At 35.7% G+C, this 17,623-nt stretch overlaps 1 long non-coding RNA gene across 11 annotated transcripts in view; it reads right to left on the bottom strand.

The window, feature by feature from the left end:
- Window positions 1–5,848: 5,848 nt before the first annotated feature.
- LOC134761271 (uncharacterized) overlaps window positions 5,849–17,623 on the bottom strand; it is a 50,828-nt gene continuing 39,053 nt past the window's right edge. For 6 of the 11 annotated variants that reach the window (XR_010139682.1, XR_010139677.1, XR_010139678.1 and 3 more), the window contains 4 exons: window positions 16,601–16,745; window positions 11,931–12,057; window positions 11,439–11,559; window positions 5,849–8,952 (listed from right to left, as the gene is read on the bottom strand). This is a non-coding gene — a long non-coding RNA (uncharacterized LOC134761271). Of the gene's footprint in view, window positions 8,953–11,438; window positions 11,560–11,930; window positions 12,058–14,069; window positions 14,166–16,600; window positions 16,746–17,623 lie in introns of all 11 variants that reach the window. The other 5 variants (XR_010139681.1, XR_010139680.1, XR_010139679.1 and 2 more) reach the window with 1 other exon arrangement.

Here is a 17,623-nt window from a genome sequence, read left to right as displayed (position 1 = left end):
TACTGAAGTTTAAATATTAAAAACTTGAGTTTCTAGATGTAAACCTGAAAAACAGCCCTAAAACTTGGCATGCATACATATTCCTTTGGAAGTATCCAAGATACACTAAATAAAGAGAAAAATTATAACCATTACTACATACGCATTATGAGTTTCCACTTACCAAACTACACTTGACTAAATGAAAACCAAATAATGAGTTCATCATATTTGTAATACCAATATTTGAAAAAATTTAAATACTAAATAATGTACAAACTAATAATGAAATAATGAATGAGCAGAATACTTGAACAGACACTTCACAAGGAGAGATATCCAATTTCTTATTTCATGCAAGCTAAAAAACATTGAGATATTAGCATGCATTTATTAGACTGGCTAACAGGAAAATAAATATACAATGGTAAGTCTTCTTGAAGATTTGCAGAAATTAGAACTCTTACTTTTGAAAGAGTAAATTGGATCAACTAGATTGGGGAAGTGCCAATACAGTATCTATAAAAATTAGCCATACACGCACATATGGCCCAGGAATTTCCCTCCTTGGTACGTGCTAAACTAAAAGCATGTTACTATGTTAATTGAACAACATAAAAACTAAAGTTTATGTTAGCACTATCGTATATCAGAAAAACTGTAAGCATCCAAATGCTTATCTACAGTTTACAGATAAATCAACTTTGCCATAATTATATCCTTGAATAATAGACATTAATGAAAATGAACATGATACCATGGTACAATAAATATGAATCAATCTCCTCAGCAGAAATCATACACAAATCTCACAAACATTACCAAACACAGACGTGCATTAACTGTATGAGTCTACATTTATAATGTTTTTAAAATATGCATAACTAAACTGTGATGTTAGATGTCTAGATATTGTTACACTTGTGGAATTTGACGATTGAAGACACTTGGGGAGCCCTCTGAATTACTTTAAATGTTCTTTTTCTTGATCTGTGTAATAATTACTCAGGAATGTTTACTTTGTGAAAATTTACCAAGCTCTGCATCTATATATTGTTTTCTTTTTATCCGTGTATGTTACACATGCTACAATGAAATATTAAAATAATGCATGTGTTTTTAAATTAACAATACAAGTTCTAGGGATCATTTCCAATTGTTTCCATCAAAACCACTCCAACAGACCTACTGTACAAGAAATATTTTAAGAAATTTTTTAGACAGAAGAAAAATGATACAAATGGAAATATAAATCTGAACAAAGAAAGAAAGAATATTGGAAACAGTAAGTACATAGAAACCTTTATATTCTTTTTGTCAATTATTCAAATCTGTTTAACATATAATTAAGCAGTCTAAAAATAGTCACTATATAGCGTGGAATTTATTACACATGTGGGAGAGGAAGAATGAAAGCATACAATTATAAGGTACAGCATCACTTATTGTTAGACTGAGAAAAGTTAAAGATGCATATTTTCAACTGTAAACTAACAATTAATATAATAAGGATTATAACACATAAGCCTGTGAAAACATTGAAAAATAAGAACAACATATTCAACTGTCTCATAAAAGGAGAGAACAAATTTGAAAAAAGCACATATGAGTAAAATTAAATAGATTTAATCATAATAGCAATAATCACACAAAGCGTACATAGTCAAAAATCCCAATTGTCAATATCCAAACTATATATTGCCTATTAAAGCACTCTTTAAATCTAAAAACACAAACAAATTTGAAGTGAAATCTCGGTTAAAGATTTACAATAATAAACTTAACTAAACAAATTGGAAATTGCTAGATTAATATGAGATATAGTAGATTTTAGAGATAAATATCACTAGGAATACAGAAGTTTATTGCATAATTATAAAAGGGTCAACTCATTGAGATGATGCAATCATCATAAATGTTTATGCCCATAATAACAAATCTTCAAAATAAATGAAGCAAAACTCTATAAAACTATGAGGAGAAACAGTAAATCTGTAAGTTGGAGTTGGAGATCTCAATACCCTTCGTATTAGTATTTTCACACTGCTATAAAGAACTACCTGAGACTGGATAACTTACAAAGAAAAGACGTTTAATTGACTCACAGGTCGACTGGGAGGCCTCAGGAAACATGCAAAACATGCAATAATGGCAGAAGGGGAAGTGGAAGGAAACTGGTCTTTCCATGGCAGAGCAGGAGAGAAAGAGTGAAGAGGGAAGTGCTACACACTTTGAAACCATCAGATCTTGTGAGAATTCACTCGCTCTCATAAGGACTGCAAGGAAGAAATCCTCACGTGTGATCTAATCACCTTCTACCACACCCCTCCTCCAATTAAACATGAGATTTGGGTGGGGAAACAAATCCAAATCACATCACCAGTCTTCTCTGTATTTCTTGAATTTGCATGTCAACCTCTCTAGTGAGATTAGGGAAATTTTTATGGACTGTATTTTCATGGACTATGTTCTCTATATCGGCCCCTCCCAAATCTCATGTCCTTCTCACATTGCAAAATACAATGACCACTTCTCAGCAGTCCCCAAGTCTCAACTCATTTCAGCATTAACCCAAAAGTCTAAGTCCAAAGTCTTATCTGAGACAAGGAAAGTCCCTTCTGCCTATGACACTGAAAAAAAGCGGGGGAGAAAAAGGTAGTTACTTTCAAGATACAATGGGGGTATAGGCATTGGGTAAATGTTCCCATTCCAGTTAGGAGAAATTGGCCAAACAAAGCCACAGGCCTCATGCCAGGCCAAAACACATCAGGGCAGTCATTAAATCTTAAAGCTCCAAAATAATCTCATTTTACTCCATGTCTAACATCCACGGCAGGCTGATGCAAGGGGTATGCTACCAAGGCCTTGGGCAGCTCCACCCATGTGGTTCTGCAAGGTACAGCTCTCCTCTCCCAGCTGTTTTCACAAGCTGGTGTTGAGTGTCTGTGGCTTTTCTAGGTGCACAGCACAAGCTGTAAGTGAATCTATCATTCTGGTGTCTGAAGAATAATGGCCCTCTTCTCACAGCTCCACTAGGCAGTGCTCCACTGGAGACTTTGTGTGGGTGCTACAACCCCACATTTCCCTTCTGTACTTCCACAGTAGAGGTTCTCCATGAGACTTCTGCCCCTGCAGCACACTTCTGCCTGGATGCCCAGGCATTTCCATCCTCTAAAATCCAGGCAGGGGTTCCCAAACCTCAACTCTTGCCTTCTGCACACTTGCAGTTCCAACACCACGTGGAAGCTACAAAGGCTTAGGGATTGTACCCTTTGAAGCAATGGCCTGAGCTGTACCTTGAACCCTTTTGGTCCCAGATGGAACTGCAGCAACTGGAATGAAGGACACCATGTCCAAAGGCTGCACAGAGTAGTGGGGGCCCTGAACCTGGCCCACAAAACCATTTTTCTTCCTAGGCCTCCTGGCCTGTGATGAGAGGTGCTGCCATAAAGGTCTCTCACATGCCCTGCAGACATTTTCCCCATTGTCTTGTCTATTAACATTTACCTCCTCCTTACTTATGAAAATTTCTGCAGCAGGCTTAAGTTTTTCCCTAGAAAAATGGGTTTTTCTTTTCTACCATATAGCCAGGCTATAAATATTCCAAATTTTTATGCTTTGCTTCCCTTTTAAATATAAGTTCCAGTTTCCGATTATCTCTTTGTTCAAACATACGAGTATGTGTACATGCTCAGAACAGCCAGTTCACCTCTTGAATGCTTTGCTGCTCAGAAGTTTCTTCTGCCAGATGCCCTAAATCATCTTTCTCAAGTTCAAAGTTCCATAGATCTCCAGAGCAGGGCAAACTGCCACCAGTATCTTTGCTAAAGCACAGCAACAGTCACCTTTATTCCAATAAGTTTCTCATCTCCATCTGAGACCACCTCAGCCAGGACTTCATTGTCCATATCACTATCAACATTTTGGCCAAAGCCATTCAACAAGTCTCTAGGAAATGACAAACTTTCCTTTATCTTTATGTTTTCTTCTGAGCCCTCCAAACTGTTCCAATCTCTGCCCATTAGCCAGTTCCAAAGTCACTTCCACATTTCAGGTATCTTGATAGCAATTCCCCAGTTTCCTGGTAATTTTCTGTATTAGTCCATTCTCACGCTGCTATAATGAGCTACATGAGACTGGGTAATTTATAAAGAAAAGAGGCTTAATTGACCCAGTTCCACAGGCTTAACAGGAAGCATGACTGAGAGGCATCAGGAAACTTATAATAACGGCAGAAGGGGAAGAAAGCACATCTAATCATGGCAAAGCAGGAGAGAGAAAGAGAAGGGGGAAGGCCATACACTTTTAAACCATCAGATCTCATTGAGAACTCACTCACTGTCATGAGAACAACAAGGAGGAAATTCACACACATGATCTAATCACCTCCCACCAGGCCCCTCCTCCAATTTGACATGAGATTTGGCCAGGAACACAAATCCAAAGCATATCACCTTCTCTCAATTATACATAGAACAAGTAAACAGGAATCAAGAAGACTAGAGAAGACTTGAAAAACACTATCAAGCAACTTGGCCTATTGACTTTATAGAAGATACCATACAACAACAGCAGACTATAAATTATTTCCATGCGTACACAGAATATTTACCATAATATGAATCATAAAATAAATATCAATACACATAAAAGGATTCAAATCATAAAACGTGTTTTCTGATCACAATGTGATGAAATTAGAAATAATATTAGAAACTAGAAAAAAGTAACAGAAATATCTCTGGAAAATTCCCAAGTATATGGAAAATAAATAGAAGTATATAAAGGAACCGAATAAAACTCTTCTAAATGACATAAAAAACACACTTTCATTCATGAGTAAAAAAGAAAATTACATGGAAATTAGAATCTAGGATTGAAGCAAAATGAAAGCAAAACATTGAAATTCTCAGAGTGTGCAAAATTGGTAAACTAGACTTCATCAAAAATGACTTCTGATATTCACAAGGCACTATTACATAAATAAAAGGCAAATCATAGCCTTGGAGAAAGTATTTGTATATCATATATCTCATAAAGATCTTGGATCCAGAATATATAAATAACTGCCAAATCTTAGTAATAAGAAAGCAACATAGTTTTTATTAAATTGTAAAATAGTTAACAGACACTTCTCCAAAGACATAGAGATGGCAAATCGGCACACAGAAATGTGCTTGACATCAATAGTTATGAGTGAAATGCAAATTAAAGCCGCTCTCCTTTTAGGGAGGCTAAACTTAAAAACACTGACCACATCGAGTGTTTGTAAGCATGTAGAAAAACTGGAATCCTCATACACTGTTAGTGGGAATGAAAAATAATGCAAATACTTTGGAAAACAGTTTAACAGAACCTTAAAATATTAAAAACATACTTACCATCAATCGAGCTATTTCATTTCTAGATATCTGCACCCCTCAACCACAACAATATATGTTATACAAAGAATAGAAAACCAATGATTACAGCAGCTTTATTTATAATAGTTTCAAACTCAAAACAACCAAATGTCCATCAACATTTGGATAAATAGATAAATTGTGGGATATTCATAAATAAAATATTACCTTAGCAATAAAAACAAACTATTGATATCCTAAAAAATATGTATGCACCAAAAATAACTACTGAGTGAAAAAAATAAGATCTTTAAAAAATTTATCCTGGTTATAGAAAATTCTAGAAATAGCAAACTGAGTTTTAGGGACAGAAAGCAGGTTATTGATTACCTTTGGACAGTGGGAGGGTCAGACAGGAATAATTACAGAGTAGCATGTGAAAACTTTTAGAGATAATGGATGTTCGACTATCTTAATAGTGGTAATGTTTTGATGTGTAAATACATATGTCAATACTTAGTAAGTTGCCTACTATATAATTACAGTTTATTGTATGTCAATTACACCTCTTTAATGTTATAAAAAGAAGTCAATCACCTGTACTTAAAATTCAAATGCAAGAGCATTAATTTCTTCACTGTTATTAATGGCAAAAATAAAAAAAGCTGAGTAACCATCAATAGGGAAATATTTAAGAAAACTGTGATTTATGTAACTTGTCATATAGTATGTAGCCCCTAAGTCAATGAGCTCTTCTTAAAAGAGAAAAATCAAGACACAGAGATTAAAATGTGATTTATTTTTTAATTGGAAAATTAAAAAGTAGTCAAGATATATTAACATACATACTTTTAAAAATATTTTTTAGCTAGTGGGGTAGTCACTAGCTAACCCAACATAAAAATAAATCAGAAGAATTAGCTGGAGAAATGTTAAAGTGATGGTTGGCTATGACTCCTGGTGCTTTCAACACAAATAGGTGTACAAAAGTTAATCTATTCATATTTTATTTATTGCTACAACTGTACTTCTGATGTTTCCAAAACAGCTATATCTTTCTGTATTAGTCTGTCTTCATACTGCTATAAAGAACTGTTTGAGACTGGTAATTTATTAAAAAAAGAGGTTTAATTGACTCACACTTCTGCGTGGCTGGGTTTGCCTCTGGAAACTTATAATAATGGTTGAACGCAAATGGGAAGAAAATCACCTTCTTCACAAGGTGGCAGGAATGAGAAGTGCAAGCAGAAGAAATGCCAGATGCTTATAAAACCATCAGATCTCATGAAAACTCATTCACTGTCATGAATAACAGCATAGAAGAAACTGCCTCCATGATCCAGTTACCTCTACCTGTTTCCACCATTGACATGTGGGGGTTATGGCGATTACAATTAAAGGTGAAATTTGGAAGGCGACACAGAGCCAAACTGTATTATTCTGTCCTTGGCCCCTCCCAAATCTCATGTCTTTTTACATTTCAAAACTAATCATGCCTTCCCAACAGTTCCTCAAAGTCTTAACTCATTTTAACATTAACTCAAAAGGCCACAGTCCAAAGTCTCATCTGAGACGAGGGAAGTCCCTTCTGCCTATGAGCTTGTAAAATCCAAAGCAAGTCAGTTACTTCCCAGATAGATACAATGGGGTACAGGCTTTGGATAGATAGTCCCATTCCAAATAAGATAAATTGGCTAAAACAAAGGGGCTACAAGCCTCATGCAAGTCCAAAATACAATAAAGCAGTCATTAAGTCTTAAAAGTTCCAAAATGACCTCATTTGACTACATGTCTCACATCCAATCACACTGATGTAGGAGGTGGGATACCACAGCGTTGGGCAGCTCTGCCCCTGTGGCTTTGCAGGATACAGCCCCTCTCCTGGCTGCTTTCATGAGGTGTCGTTGAGCATCTGTGACTTTTCTAGGCGTACGATGCAAGATGTTGGTGGATCTACCATTCTGGGGTCTGGAGTTTGGTGGCCTTCTTCTCACAGCTCCACTAGTCAGCGCCCCAGTGGGGACTCTGCACTGCCCTAACAGAGGTTCTCCATGGAGAGCTCTGCCCCTGTAGTACTCTTCTGCCTGGACATCCAAGAGTTTCCATACATCCTCTGAAATCTAGGTGGAGGTTCTCAAACCTCAATTCTTGACATCTGTGCATCTGCAGGCCCAAAACCACATGTAAGACACCATGGCTTGGGGCTTTCACCCTCTAAATCAATGGCCTGAGCTGTATGTTGGCCACTATTAGACACAGCTGGGATGCAGGGCACCAAGTTCAGAGACTGCACAAAGCAGCAAGTCCCTGGGCGTGGCCCACAAAATTATTTTTTTCTCTCCTAGTCTTTCAGGCCTGTGATTGGAGGGCTTGCAGTGAAGACATCTGACATGGACTGCGGACATATTCTCCATTGTCTTGGTGACTAACACTTGTCTCCTTGTTACTTATGCAAATTTCTGCAGCAGGCTTGAATTTCTCCCCAGAAAATGAGATTGTTCTTTTCTATTGCATCATCAGGCTGCAAATTTTCTGAACTCTTATTCTCTGTTTCCCTTTTAAATGTAAGTTCCAATTCCAAACCATATCTTTGTGAATGCATACAACTGAATGGTTTTAAGAGCACCCGAGTCACTTCTTGAACACTTTGCTGCATATAAATTTCTTCCACCAGATATTCTAAATCATCTCTCTCAAGTTCAAAGCTCCACAGATCTCTAGGACAGGGGCAAAATGCCACCAGTCTCTTTGCTAAAGCATATATAGCAATAGTCACCTTTATTCCAGTTCCCAACAAGTTCTTTATCTGTATCTGAGAGCATCTCAGCCTGAAATTTATTGTCCATACCACTATCAGCATTTTCGTCAAAGCATTCAACAAGTCTCCAGGAATTTCCAAACTTTCCCACATCTTCATGTCTTCTGAACCCTGAAAATGGTTCCAACCTCTGCCCATTAGCTAGTTCCAAAGTTGCTTCCATTTTCAGGTGTCTTTACAGCGGTGTCTTTACAGCAGTGCCTCACTCTCCTGGTACCAATCTTCTATTTTAGTCCAGTTTCACACTGCTATAAAGAACTGCCCAAGACTGGGTAATTTATAAGGAAAGAGATTTAATTAACCCACAGTTCCACATGGCTGGAGAGGACTCAGGGAACTTACAGACATGGCAGAAGGCAAAGGGGAAGCAAGTGCCTTCTTTGCAAGGCAGCAGGAGGCAAAATGCTAGGAGGGGAAATGCCATATGCTTATAAAAAAATCAGATCTCATGAGAACTCACTTACTGTGAGAAAAGCATGAGGAAAACTTCCCCCATGATCCAATTACCTCCACCTGGTCCTGCCCTTGACACATGGGGATTATAATTTGAGGTGAGATTTGAGTGGGGAACACAGAACCAAACAATAACACTGTCCTATATATAGAGTTTACTCAAAGCATATAACCATGTCTTTTAAATTTTTGGTCTTCACGCTCCTGTTAGGTCTCATCTTGACAGTCTCATCTCATTTATAATCTGTAGCATTTCTTAATTTATGAGAAAAGCTGCTTCCATGAGTAGCTTCCTGTCTTCGCTTCTTTTGAACTTCAGTGTTTTCCCCATCACCACATTCAACTTTTTTTCTCACACTCCTACAACATGTCACATACACAGACTTTAGAACACATTCCACCTCTTCTGCCTAGTGATTTCATTATTCTATAAACGGACACTTGTATGTTCTGAGTATTTGTTTTTAAGCAAGTAATTGTTCTATTCAAAATCAAATTATTGAGGACCCATGAAAGACAGAAAATGAAAATATTGCAATGTGATATTTAAACACAAACTTACCTGATGTTCATATTTCAATTAACACCTGTAAATTCACCAACAGAAAAAGTGTCTGATATTGTCCTTCACTATTTTTTCACGTGTCATTTTATTTATTTATTTATTTTTGTTATTATATGTATTTTTTATTATACTTTAAGTTCTAGGGTACATGTGCACAACATGCAGGTTTGTTACATATGTATACATGTGCCATGTTGGTGTGCTGCACCCATTAACTCGTCATTTACATTAGGTACAGCTCCTAATGCTATCCCTCCCCCCTGCCCCTATCCCACAACAGGCCCTGGTGTGTGATGTCCCCCTTCCTGTGTCCAAGTGTTCTCATTGTTCAATTCCCACCTATGAGTGAGAACATGCGGTGTTTGGTTTTTTGTCCTTGTGATAGTTTGCTAAGAGTGATGGTTTCCAGCTTCATCCATGTCCCTACAAAGGACATGAACTCATCCTTTTTTATGGCTGCATAGTATTCCATGGTGTATATGTGCCACATTTTCTTAATCCAGTCTATCGATGTCGGACATTTGGGTTGGTTCCAAGTCTTTACTATTTATTGTGGCACATGTCATTTTAAGTAAAGAAAGACGATGTTCACAATAAAAAAATGAGGAGAACTATTTTGCCTTTGGTGACAAAATGTATACTTCAAATTATATTTTGTTAATTTTAAACTTCTGGCACAATTTACCTTTTTTCCAATGATAGATTTGACTAGTTAATATCAATAATAAAATGTAAATTTAGAACCTTCCTGAGTCATTGAATCAAAGGGATTAATTACCATACTCCAAAATATACTAGGTTATCCAAGGCATTAAAACACCTCTAGGGGAAAAAAAACCACAAATAAATGGAAGCTCAGAGGAAGATATATAGACTCTTAAGTCTTTCAATTAGTAATCTTTCTATGAAAATTTTAATTATATGTTATTAGGGAGTCAAAAGTTACACACAAAGTTTTGAGTGTATAGGGAAGTCAGTGCCCTGAAACTCCAAGTTATTCAAGGGTCAACTGATATATACTGTACATTCAACTGTATATATCTACACACACACACAAATACACACACACACACACAGTTGAATATACTCTATATATTTTTTTGTTTCTTGTACTTCCCCACCATTTAACTCTCCCATCAAACCCTTCTTCCCTTTTTCCTCACCTGATATCCATTCTATAACTTCTCAACTACCATGGAACTTTCAGTATATTTCAAAACATCTCCAGACATTGAGAAAAGTTATTTTAAAGCATTATCCAAACAAGATTGTTATAAATTTGCTTTGTCCACTGTTTTCAGAAATATCACATTAATATTGATTGACAGAAATTTAGGGGCCAGTGAAGAGCCCTGTGGAGTCCTCTTAAATTCCTCACTGTATGTCACTAACAAATCAGCTTATATAAGATCAGACATGAACCAGGCAAAAGTGTCAAAAATATCGACAAATTTTTAGGCTGAGGTGTTTTTAAAAATGTAATCATGTCATCAAATTGTGCTTATACCACATCACTTTTTAAAAAAAGAAACAATAGAGGCTTATGTGGTAGCACAAAACGATTGATATGCAACTTATCCTTATCCCAATTAATTCCAAATATAAAAGTTTAAGCAGCTTATACTCAATTATTTTTGAGATGGAGTTTTGCTCTTGTTGTTGCCCAGGCTGGAGTGCAATGGCACAATCTCAGCTCACTGCAGCCTCCGCCTCCTAGGTTCAAGCAATGCTCCTGCCTCAGCCTCCCTAGTAGCTGGGATTACAGGCACCTGACACCATGTCCAGCTAATTTTTTTTTTTTTTTTTTGGTATTTTCAGTAGAGACAGGGTTTCGCCATGTAGGCCAGACTGGTCTCGAACTCCTGGCCTCAGGTAATCCACTGGTATCAGCCTCCCAAAGTGCTTGGATTATAGACATGAGCCACTGAGCCCAGCCTCAAAATTTTTTTATGTTGAAAAAAATAATAAGAGACAGAATTTTAAAATCTCACTTACATTTGTACTTCTGAAAACAAAGGGTCTGAAGTGTTACTGTGTAATTTTCTGATTACATTTTGTTTTCCCTAATTGATACAATTCATTGCTCACATTAGTTTTTAAGAGATTGCCAACCAAAGCCATTATTATTCACCAATAATCAATTATAAGTGTTCTAATCACATTAAGTTTTCCTTTATTTTAAAGAAAGTTATAGAAGTTAAATTTTACATGCTGTTTTAATTCTGGAAAATTTCACACAATTTTGTCAGACAAACAATTTCACAAAATGTTGCCTGTATACCTGCCTCATGGAGAAATGCCAGCATCCTTTGCAAATCTGACAGGAGATTTGCAAATAATTCTTATAACTTTCTCAATATCAAGAGTTGTTAGTCAGCTGCAAAAGTGTTCTTCAGTCTACCCTGCAATGATAAATGGCAAAGTGATGGTGCATACAATGGCAGGATGATCAGTAGCCTGAAGAAGCGTAGGAATGTAGTAAGTCATCATTTCCATTTTTATTAGAATCCTTTTTTTCCCCAGAGCATCATTCCTTTCAGCATTAGCCAAGTTGCTTTTGCACTCTAAGTCCTTGAGCAGATATAATTTCCATGTCACACAGTGCTCCTTTGTGAACTTTTACAAAATTTAATCCAGTAGTATTTTTAAAGTGCTTTCACACTTATTTTTCCCAAAATGATCATATACTGCGACCAGAATATAAAAATATTTTTTCTTTAAAATGTATAAAGTATTATGAGTTACACTCAAATTGGTTGAAACAATTATGTACCTTGTACAATACATTGAATGTCAGCTCATGATTCCTCTTCTATCCTATTTGGTTTTTAAAAATTATTTACTTATTTATGGTTTCTTCATTCATTTGTTTCTGCATTCATTCATTGGATGTAAGGCATCTAAAATGAAGTAATTATTTTGAAAATGAGAAATTAATACCTGACATGTAATGAATACAAATTAAGCAAATGACCATTTTTTCCCATTTATTACATTCTTTTCTCCTAAAAGCAGTCTCACGTTAGCTCTGATCTTGCCATGAACAACTGAACTCAAATGAAATGATCTGTTTTGTAAGTTATAGTTTTCACCTCTTCTGTGTTAAATTAAGATGTCATTTCACTGGAGTGCTTCTGTAATTTCCCCACTGGTCCTAAAATGTATAAGAAGTTATGAACATTTTATTAGACTAGGGACCATTTTTCTAGCATTTACCTACTGCATGTAATCTTGGGGTAAATGCAGTTTTGTTTTGCTTAATTATCTTAGCATGACTGAAAATAAGCAGAGACATTGGAACTGGATTTAATATTAACTCCATGATTTGAAGATAAATGTAATTTTGTAATTTTTTTTACTTTGTATTTTTTCTTCTACAAAATGTGCATTTATAATATCTAAATGTTGAAAGAATTAAATATAATATCAGAATGTTGAAAGAATTAAATAAGTTTATGTATGTAAAGTGCCAACATATTTCGAATTCCCAGGGAATCCGTTGAATAGTTATTTGCACAGCCACTCAAAGTGCCTCATCTATAAAACTAACTAAAATTGCCTCTCAGGAGTGAGAACTGAATATGATTGTGTATGTATAGATGACATATAGACTAAAAATTGCTAGGTGGGTATTGATAATTGTTATTCTAAGAAATATCTGTGTGGTCTGAATAATAAAATTGTCAACTTCATTTTAACTTTTATGTATAGAAATTTTATGCATAACCAAATAGGAAAATTGCCTATATTTGATAGCTTTTTGTGTGAATTAGAAAACTAACATCAATAATACTGTAACTATACCATTTGTTGAGTATTGTCAGTTAATCTAATTTCTAGGCTTATAAATATTGGACACTAATACCATTAGATTAAAATTATTCTTAAATAACATTCGACTGTTTGGGGGTTACTGCTTTCAGTATATAAATGAATTGTTCTCTTGATGCTTAAAATTCAAATTTTCATGTCCTTTTCCATATTAAATTAGTTTCTAATAATATATTTAGCAGAAACTTTTTGACAGTTGTTTCTTTATTAACATACACTCTCTTAATACCTTCATCAATCCAAGGAATTATATTACCCTCCAAGTCGATAACACAGGATAGGCAACACCATTCCTTGCTAAAATAATGTTCTTAGAGTGCCTAATAAGGCACATTCTTATGAGTAAGCTCAATAAATAGCAAAATATTTTTGGCAATTATGTGCTTAAATTGTCTCAGTAACATTTGTGTTGTACTTGCCTTAGATTGCTTTTTACTTTATATTGACTAGTATCATAGTCATTCAGAAAGACTAAATGGAAATAATTAGAAGTGCCTCTACTCAGGAATATAGTAAATTAAAAAAAATACAGCATTCCTTGAAGGATTGCAGAGATTAGTGCCACCATTAAAAACTTCCAAGATGTAAGGGTGGTGATTCCCGCTACATCCCCAATCTACTCTCCTATTTGGCCTGTAGAGAGAAAGACAGTAAATTACCATAAGTTTAACTAAGTGGTGACTCCACTCGTAGCTGCTCTACCAGATCTGTTTTCATTGCTTGAGCAAATTAGCGCATCCTCCGATACCTGGTATGCAGCTATTGATCTGGCAAATGCCTTTTTCTTCATACTTGTTTATAAGGCTTCATACTTGTTTACAAGCAATTTGCTTTTAGCCATTAAGGTCAGAAATAGACCTTCACTGTCCTACTTCAGTGGTTATATCAACTCTTCAACTCTGTCATAATTTGGTTTACAGACATTACCTTTCTCTTCCACAAGACAATACAATGGTCCATTACACTGATAACATTATACTGCTAGAGTCTACTGAGCAAGAAGTGGCAAACACTCTAGACTTATTTGTAAGACATTTGCATGTCAGAGGGTGGGAAATAAAGCCAATTAAAATTCAGAGACCTTCAACCTCAGTGACATTTCTAGGGCTCCAGAGACGTGGGGCATGACAAGATATGCCTTTTCAGGTGAAGAATAAGTTGTTGCATCCCACTCCTCCTACAACCAACAAAGAAGCACAGTGCCTGGTAAGCTTATTTGGCTTGTGGAGGCAACATATTTTTCATTTGAGTGTGTTACTCTAGCCTATTTTTCACATGACCCCAAAAGCTGCCAGTTTTGAGTGGGGCACAGAGTAAGAGAAGGCTCTGTAACATGTCAAGGCTTCTGTGCAAACTGCTCTGCACCTAGGGCATATGATCCAAAAGATCCAATGTTTCTTAAAGTTCAGTGGCAGATAAGCATGCTGTAAGAAGCCTTCAGCAGGCCCCTGTATGTAAATCACTGCTTAGGACTTTAGAATTTTGGAGCAAGTTTCTCATGCCATCATTCGTAAATAAGACTCTCCTTTTGAGAGTTAGCTCTTGGTCTGCTACTAGACCTTAGTAGAAACTGAATACATAGACACCAAGTCAATGCGTGATCTGAGCTGCCTATCAAAATTTAGTGTTATCTGACCCACAAAACCATACATGTTGGGGGAATGTCCATAAATACTCCATTATCAAGTGGAAGTGTTACATGTATGATCAGGCTAGAACAAGCCCTGAAGGCACAAGTTAGTTACATGAACAAGGGGCCCAAATGTTCATGGTTTCCACTCTTGCTGCATTGCCTTCTCTCTCAGTCTGAACCTATGGCCTTACAAGGATTATCCTACAATCAGTTGACAGATGAAGAGAATAATGGGGCTTGGTTTACAAATGGTTCTGCATGATATGCAGACACCACCTGAAAGTGAACAGCTGCAGCACTACATCAATTTTCTGGGACAGGCCCTAAAGGATCATGGTGAAGAGAAATCTTCCTGGTGGGCATAAGTTCAACAGGTGTACCTGTTGTGCACTTTGCTTGGAAGGAGAAATGGCCAGATGTGTGATTATATATTATTCATAGGCTGTAACCCATTGTTTGGCTGGATAACTAGAGTTTAGGAAGGAATACAATCAGAAAATTCATGCCAAAGTAATATGGGGAACAGATAAGCAAATTAGAACTCTCTGAATGGGCAAAAATGGGAAGACAATTTTGTCCTATGTGAATGCCCACCAAAAGGTGACCTCAACAGAGGAATATTTTAATAATCAAGTGGATAGAATTACCCATTTAGTCAATACCAGTCATCCTTTTTCCCCAGCCACTTCTTTTATTGCCCAATGAGATCATGAACAAAGTGGTTACAGTGGCAGAAATGGAGGTTTTTACGGGCTAAGCGACATGGGCTTTCAGTCACAAAGGCTGATCTAGCTATGGGCAAAACTGGAGATTTGGAAAACAATTGTTAAGACATGAAGTTTGTGTTTTTACATTATACTATATTTATCAAATATATGTGTAAATACATCATGGTATATGGTATATTATAAGTATATCTTATATTACTTATAATATTACTTATAATAAGATATATTTGAAATAATTGACTGTTGTGAGGATTGGCAAGTGTTAAATCAGTGGGACAAGCTGGCAGGTGGTAAACTCTCTAATAGAGGCTGCTGCAGTCTTAGGGTAGAATTTCTTCTTCCTTAGGGAAGCCTCAGTTTTGCTCTTGAGGCCTTTCAACTGATTGAATAAGGCTTGCTTACATTAACTATATAATCTTTAATTGGAGTCAATTGATTGTAGATATAACCACATCTATGAAGTACCCCCACAACAATACCTAGATTAGTGTTTAAGATACTATATCTAAATTGACACATAAAACTAGCCATCACAAATACTGAATAAATGAGTTACTAAGTATAATTTTTATGCATTTTATATTTAAATATATGCACTAGAATTTTAACAAAATATTTTAAACCATCCTAAAATTATATGATAGTTTAATGAGTCATATGCAGCTTACCAAGAAAAGACTATCAAAAGATATAATTCTTTAACTTTTTTAAAAAATTTAATTTTTCTGATCTTAAATTCAGCAATATTACAATGCCTTCTGTTTGTGTATGGTAAAGCTTACAACAGTGTATTTCCTTTTTATTTTCCTGGCCTTTCTTTATTGTTGTCATACAAGTTAAGTCTTATATTTTATTTTATAAGACACCAAATAGATTACTGTTATTTTTGCTTTTTTTTTTTGAGACGGAGTTTCACTCTTGTTTCCCAGGCTGGAGTGCAATGGCTCGATCTCGGCTCACCGCAACCTCCACCTCCCAGGTTCAAGCAATTCTCCTGCCTCAGTCTCCCAAGTAGCTGGGATTACAGGCATGTGCCACCATGCCCAGCTAATTTTGTATTTTTAATAGAGACAGGATTTCTCCATGTTGGTCAGGCAGGTCTCGAACTCCCAGCCTCAGGTGATCCGCCTGCCTCGGCCTCCCAAAGTGCTGGGATTACAGGCGTGAGCCACTGTGCCTGGCCTTATTTTTGCTTTTAATAGGCAACTTTCAAAATAATTTAAATAATTTTTAAATGTTATATTTACTCACATAGTTAGGATTCCCATTGCTCTTCTTTCGATTTGGTAGACACAAGTTTCCATTAAGTTGCCTTTTTTCTTTCTTGGAAAGACTTTCTTTAACATTTGTAATAGTACAGGTCTTCCAGTGGTTAATCCATTCATCTTGTGTATAACTGAAAAAATATGTTTATTTCAATTGTATTTTTAAAAGATGTTTGTGATGGGTATAAAACTCTAATTTGATCATTTCCACCCACTAACCCACCCACCCTTTCATTATTCTAAATATAGTGCTGTACTGTTTCCTGTCGTGCAATTTTTTTCAGGCAAGAAACTTTCCAGTTTAACTTTATTTTTCTGTGGGTAATGTGTCTTTTTTTTTTTTTTCCCCATCTCTGCTTTTAGGAATTTTTTTTCTTTATCACTGACATATGTAATTTGTTTATAATGTGCCCAGCATAGTTTTTTTTTTCAGGTTTTATGTGTTTGGGATGGCTGACCTTTATTATCTGAAGGCACGTATTTTCACCAAATTATTTTCTTTCTTCAAATATTTCTTATGTTCCCCCTATTTTGTGTGACTACAAATAACATATATGCAAGCCCTCTTGATGTTGTTCTACAGCTGTCACTTTAAAATGCTTTTACATCTCTTCTTTCCTTTCATTTGAGATAATTTCTATTCTATGACTTCAAGATCACATATATATTCTTTGACAATGTTTAATAAGCTGTTGATATGAGCACATTTTTCATCGTGAACACTAAGTTTTATATACAGAAATTCATTTTGGGTCTCTATATGTTTGGAGTTTTTATTTAACATGTATAATCCTCCTCTAACTTATAAAACATATTGTCATTTTATATATATAATATATATACATATATATATGCTGAATAATTAGTGTTGTCTGCTATCATTTCTGGGTCTGATTCAATTGACCTTGTTTTCACCTCAGTATATGCCATATTTATACGCTTTGTTGTTTGACTGGTAATTTTTCATTTGATGCCAGATATTGAAAATTTTACTTTGTTGTGTGCTGGG

The sequence above is a fragment of the Pongo abelii genome, chromosome 3 (genome assembly GCF_028885655.2).
Source record: "Pongo abelii isolate AG06213 chromosome 3, NHGRI_mPonAbe1-v2.0_pri, whole genome shotgun sequence".
NCBI classification, from domain to species: domain Eukaryota; kingdom Metazoa; phylum Chordata; class Mammalia; order Primates; family Hominidae; genus Pongo; species Pongo abelii.
The sequence above is the reverse complement of the archived record's forward strand: the minus strand, read 5'-3'. Positions and strand labels throughout refer to the sequence as shown.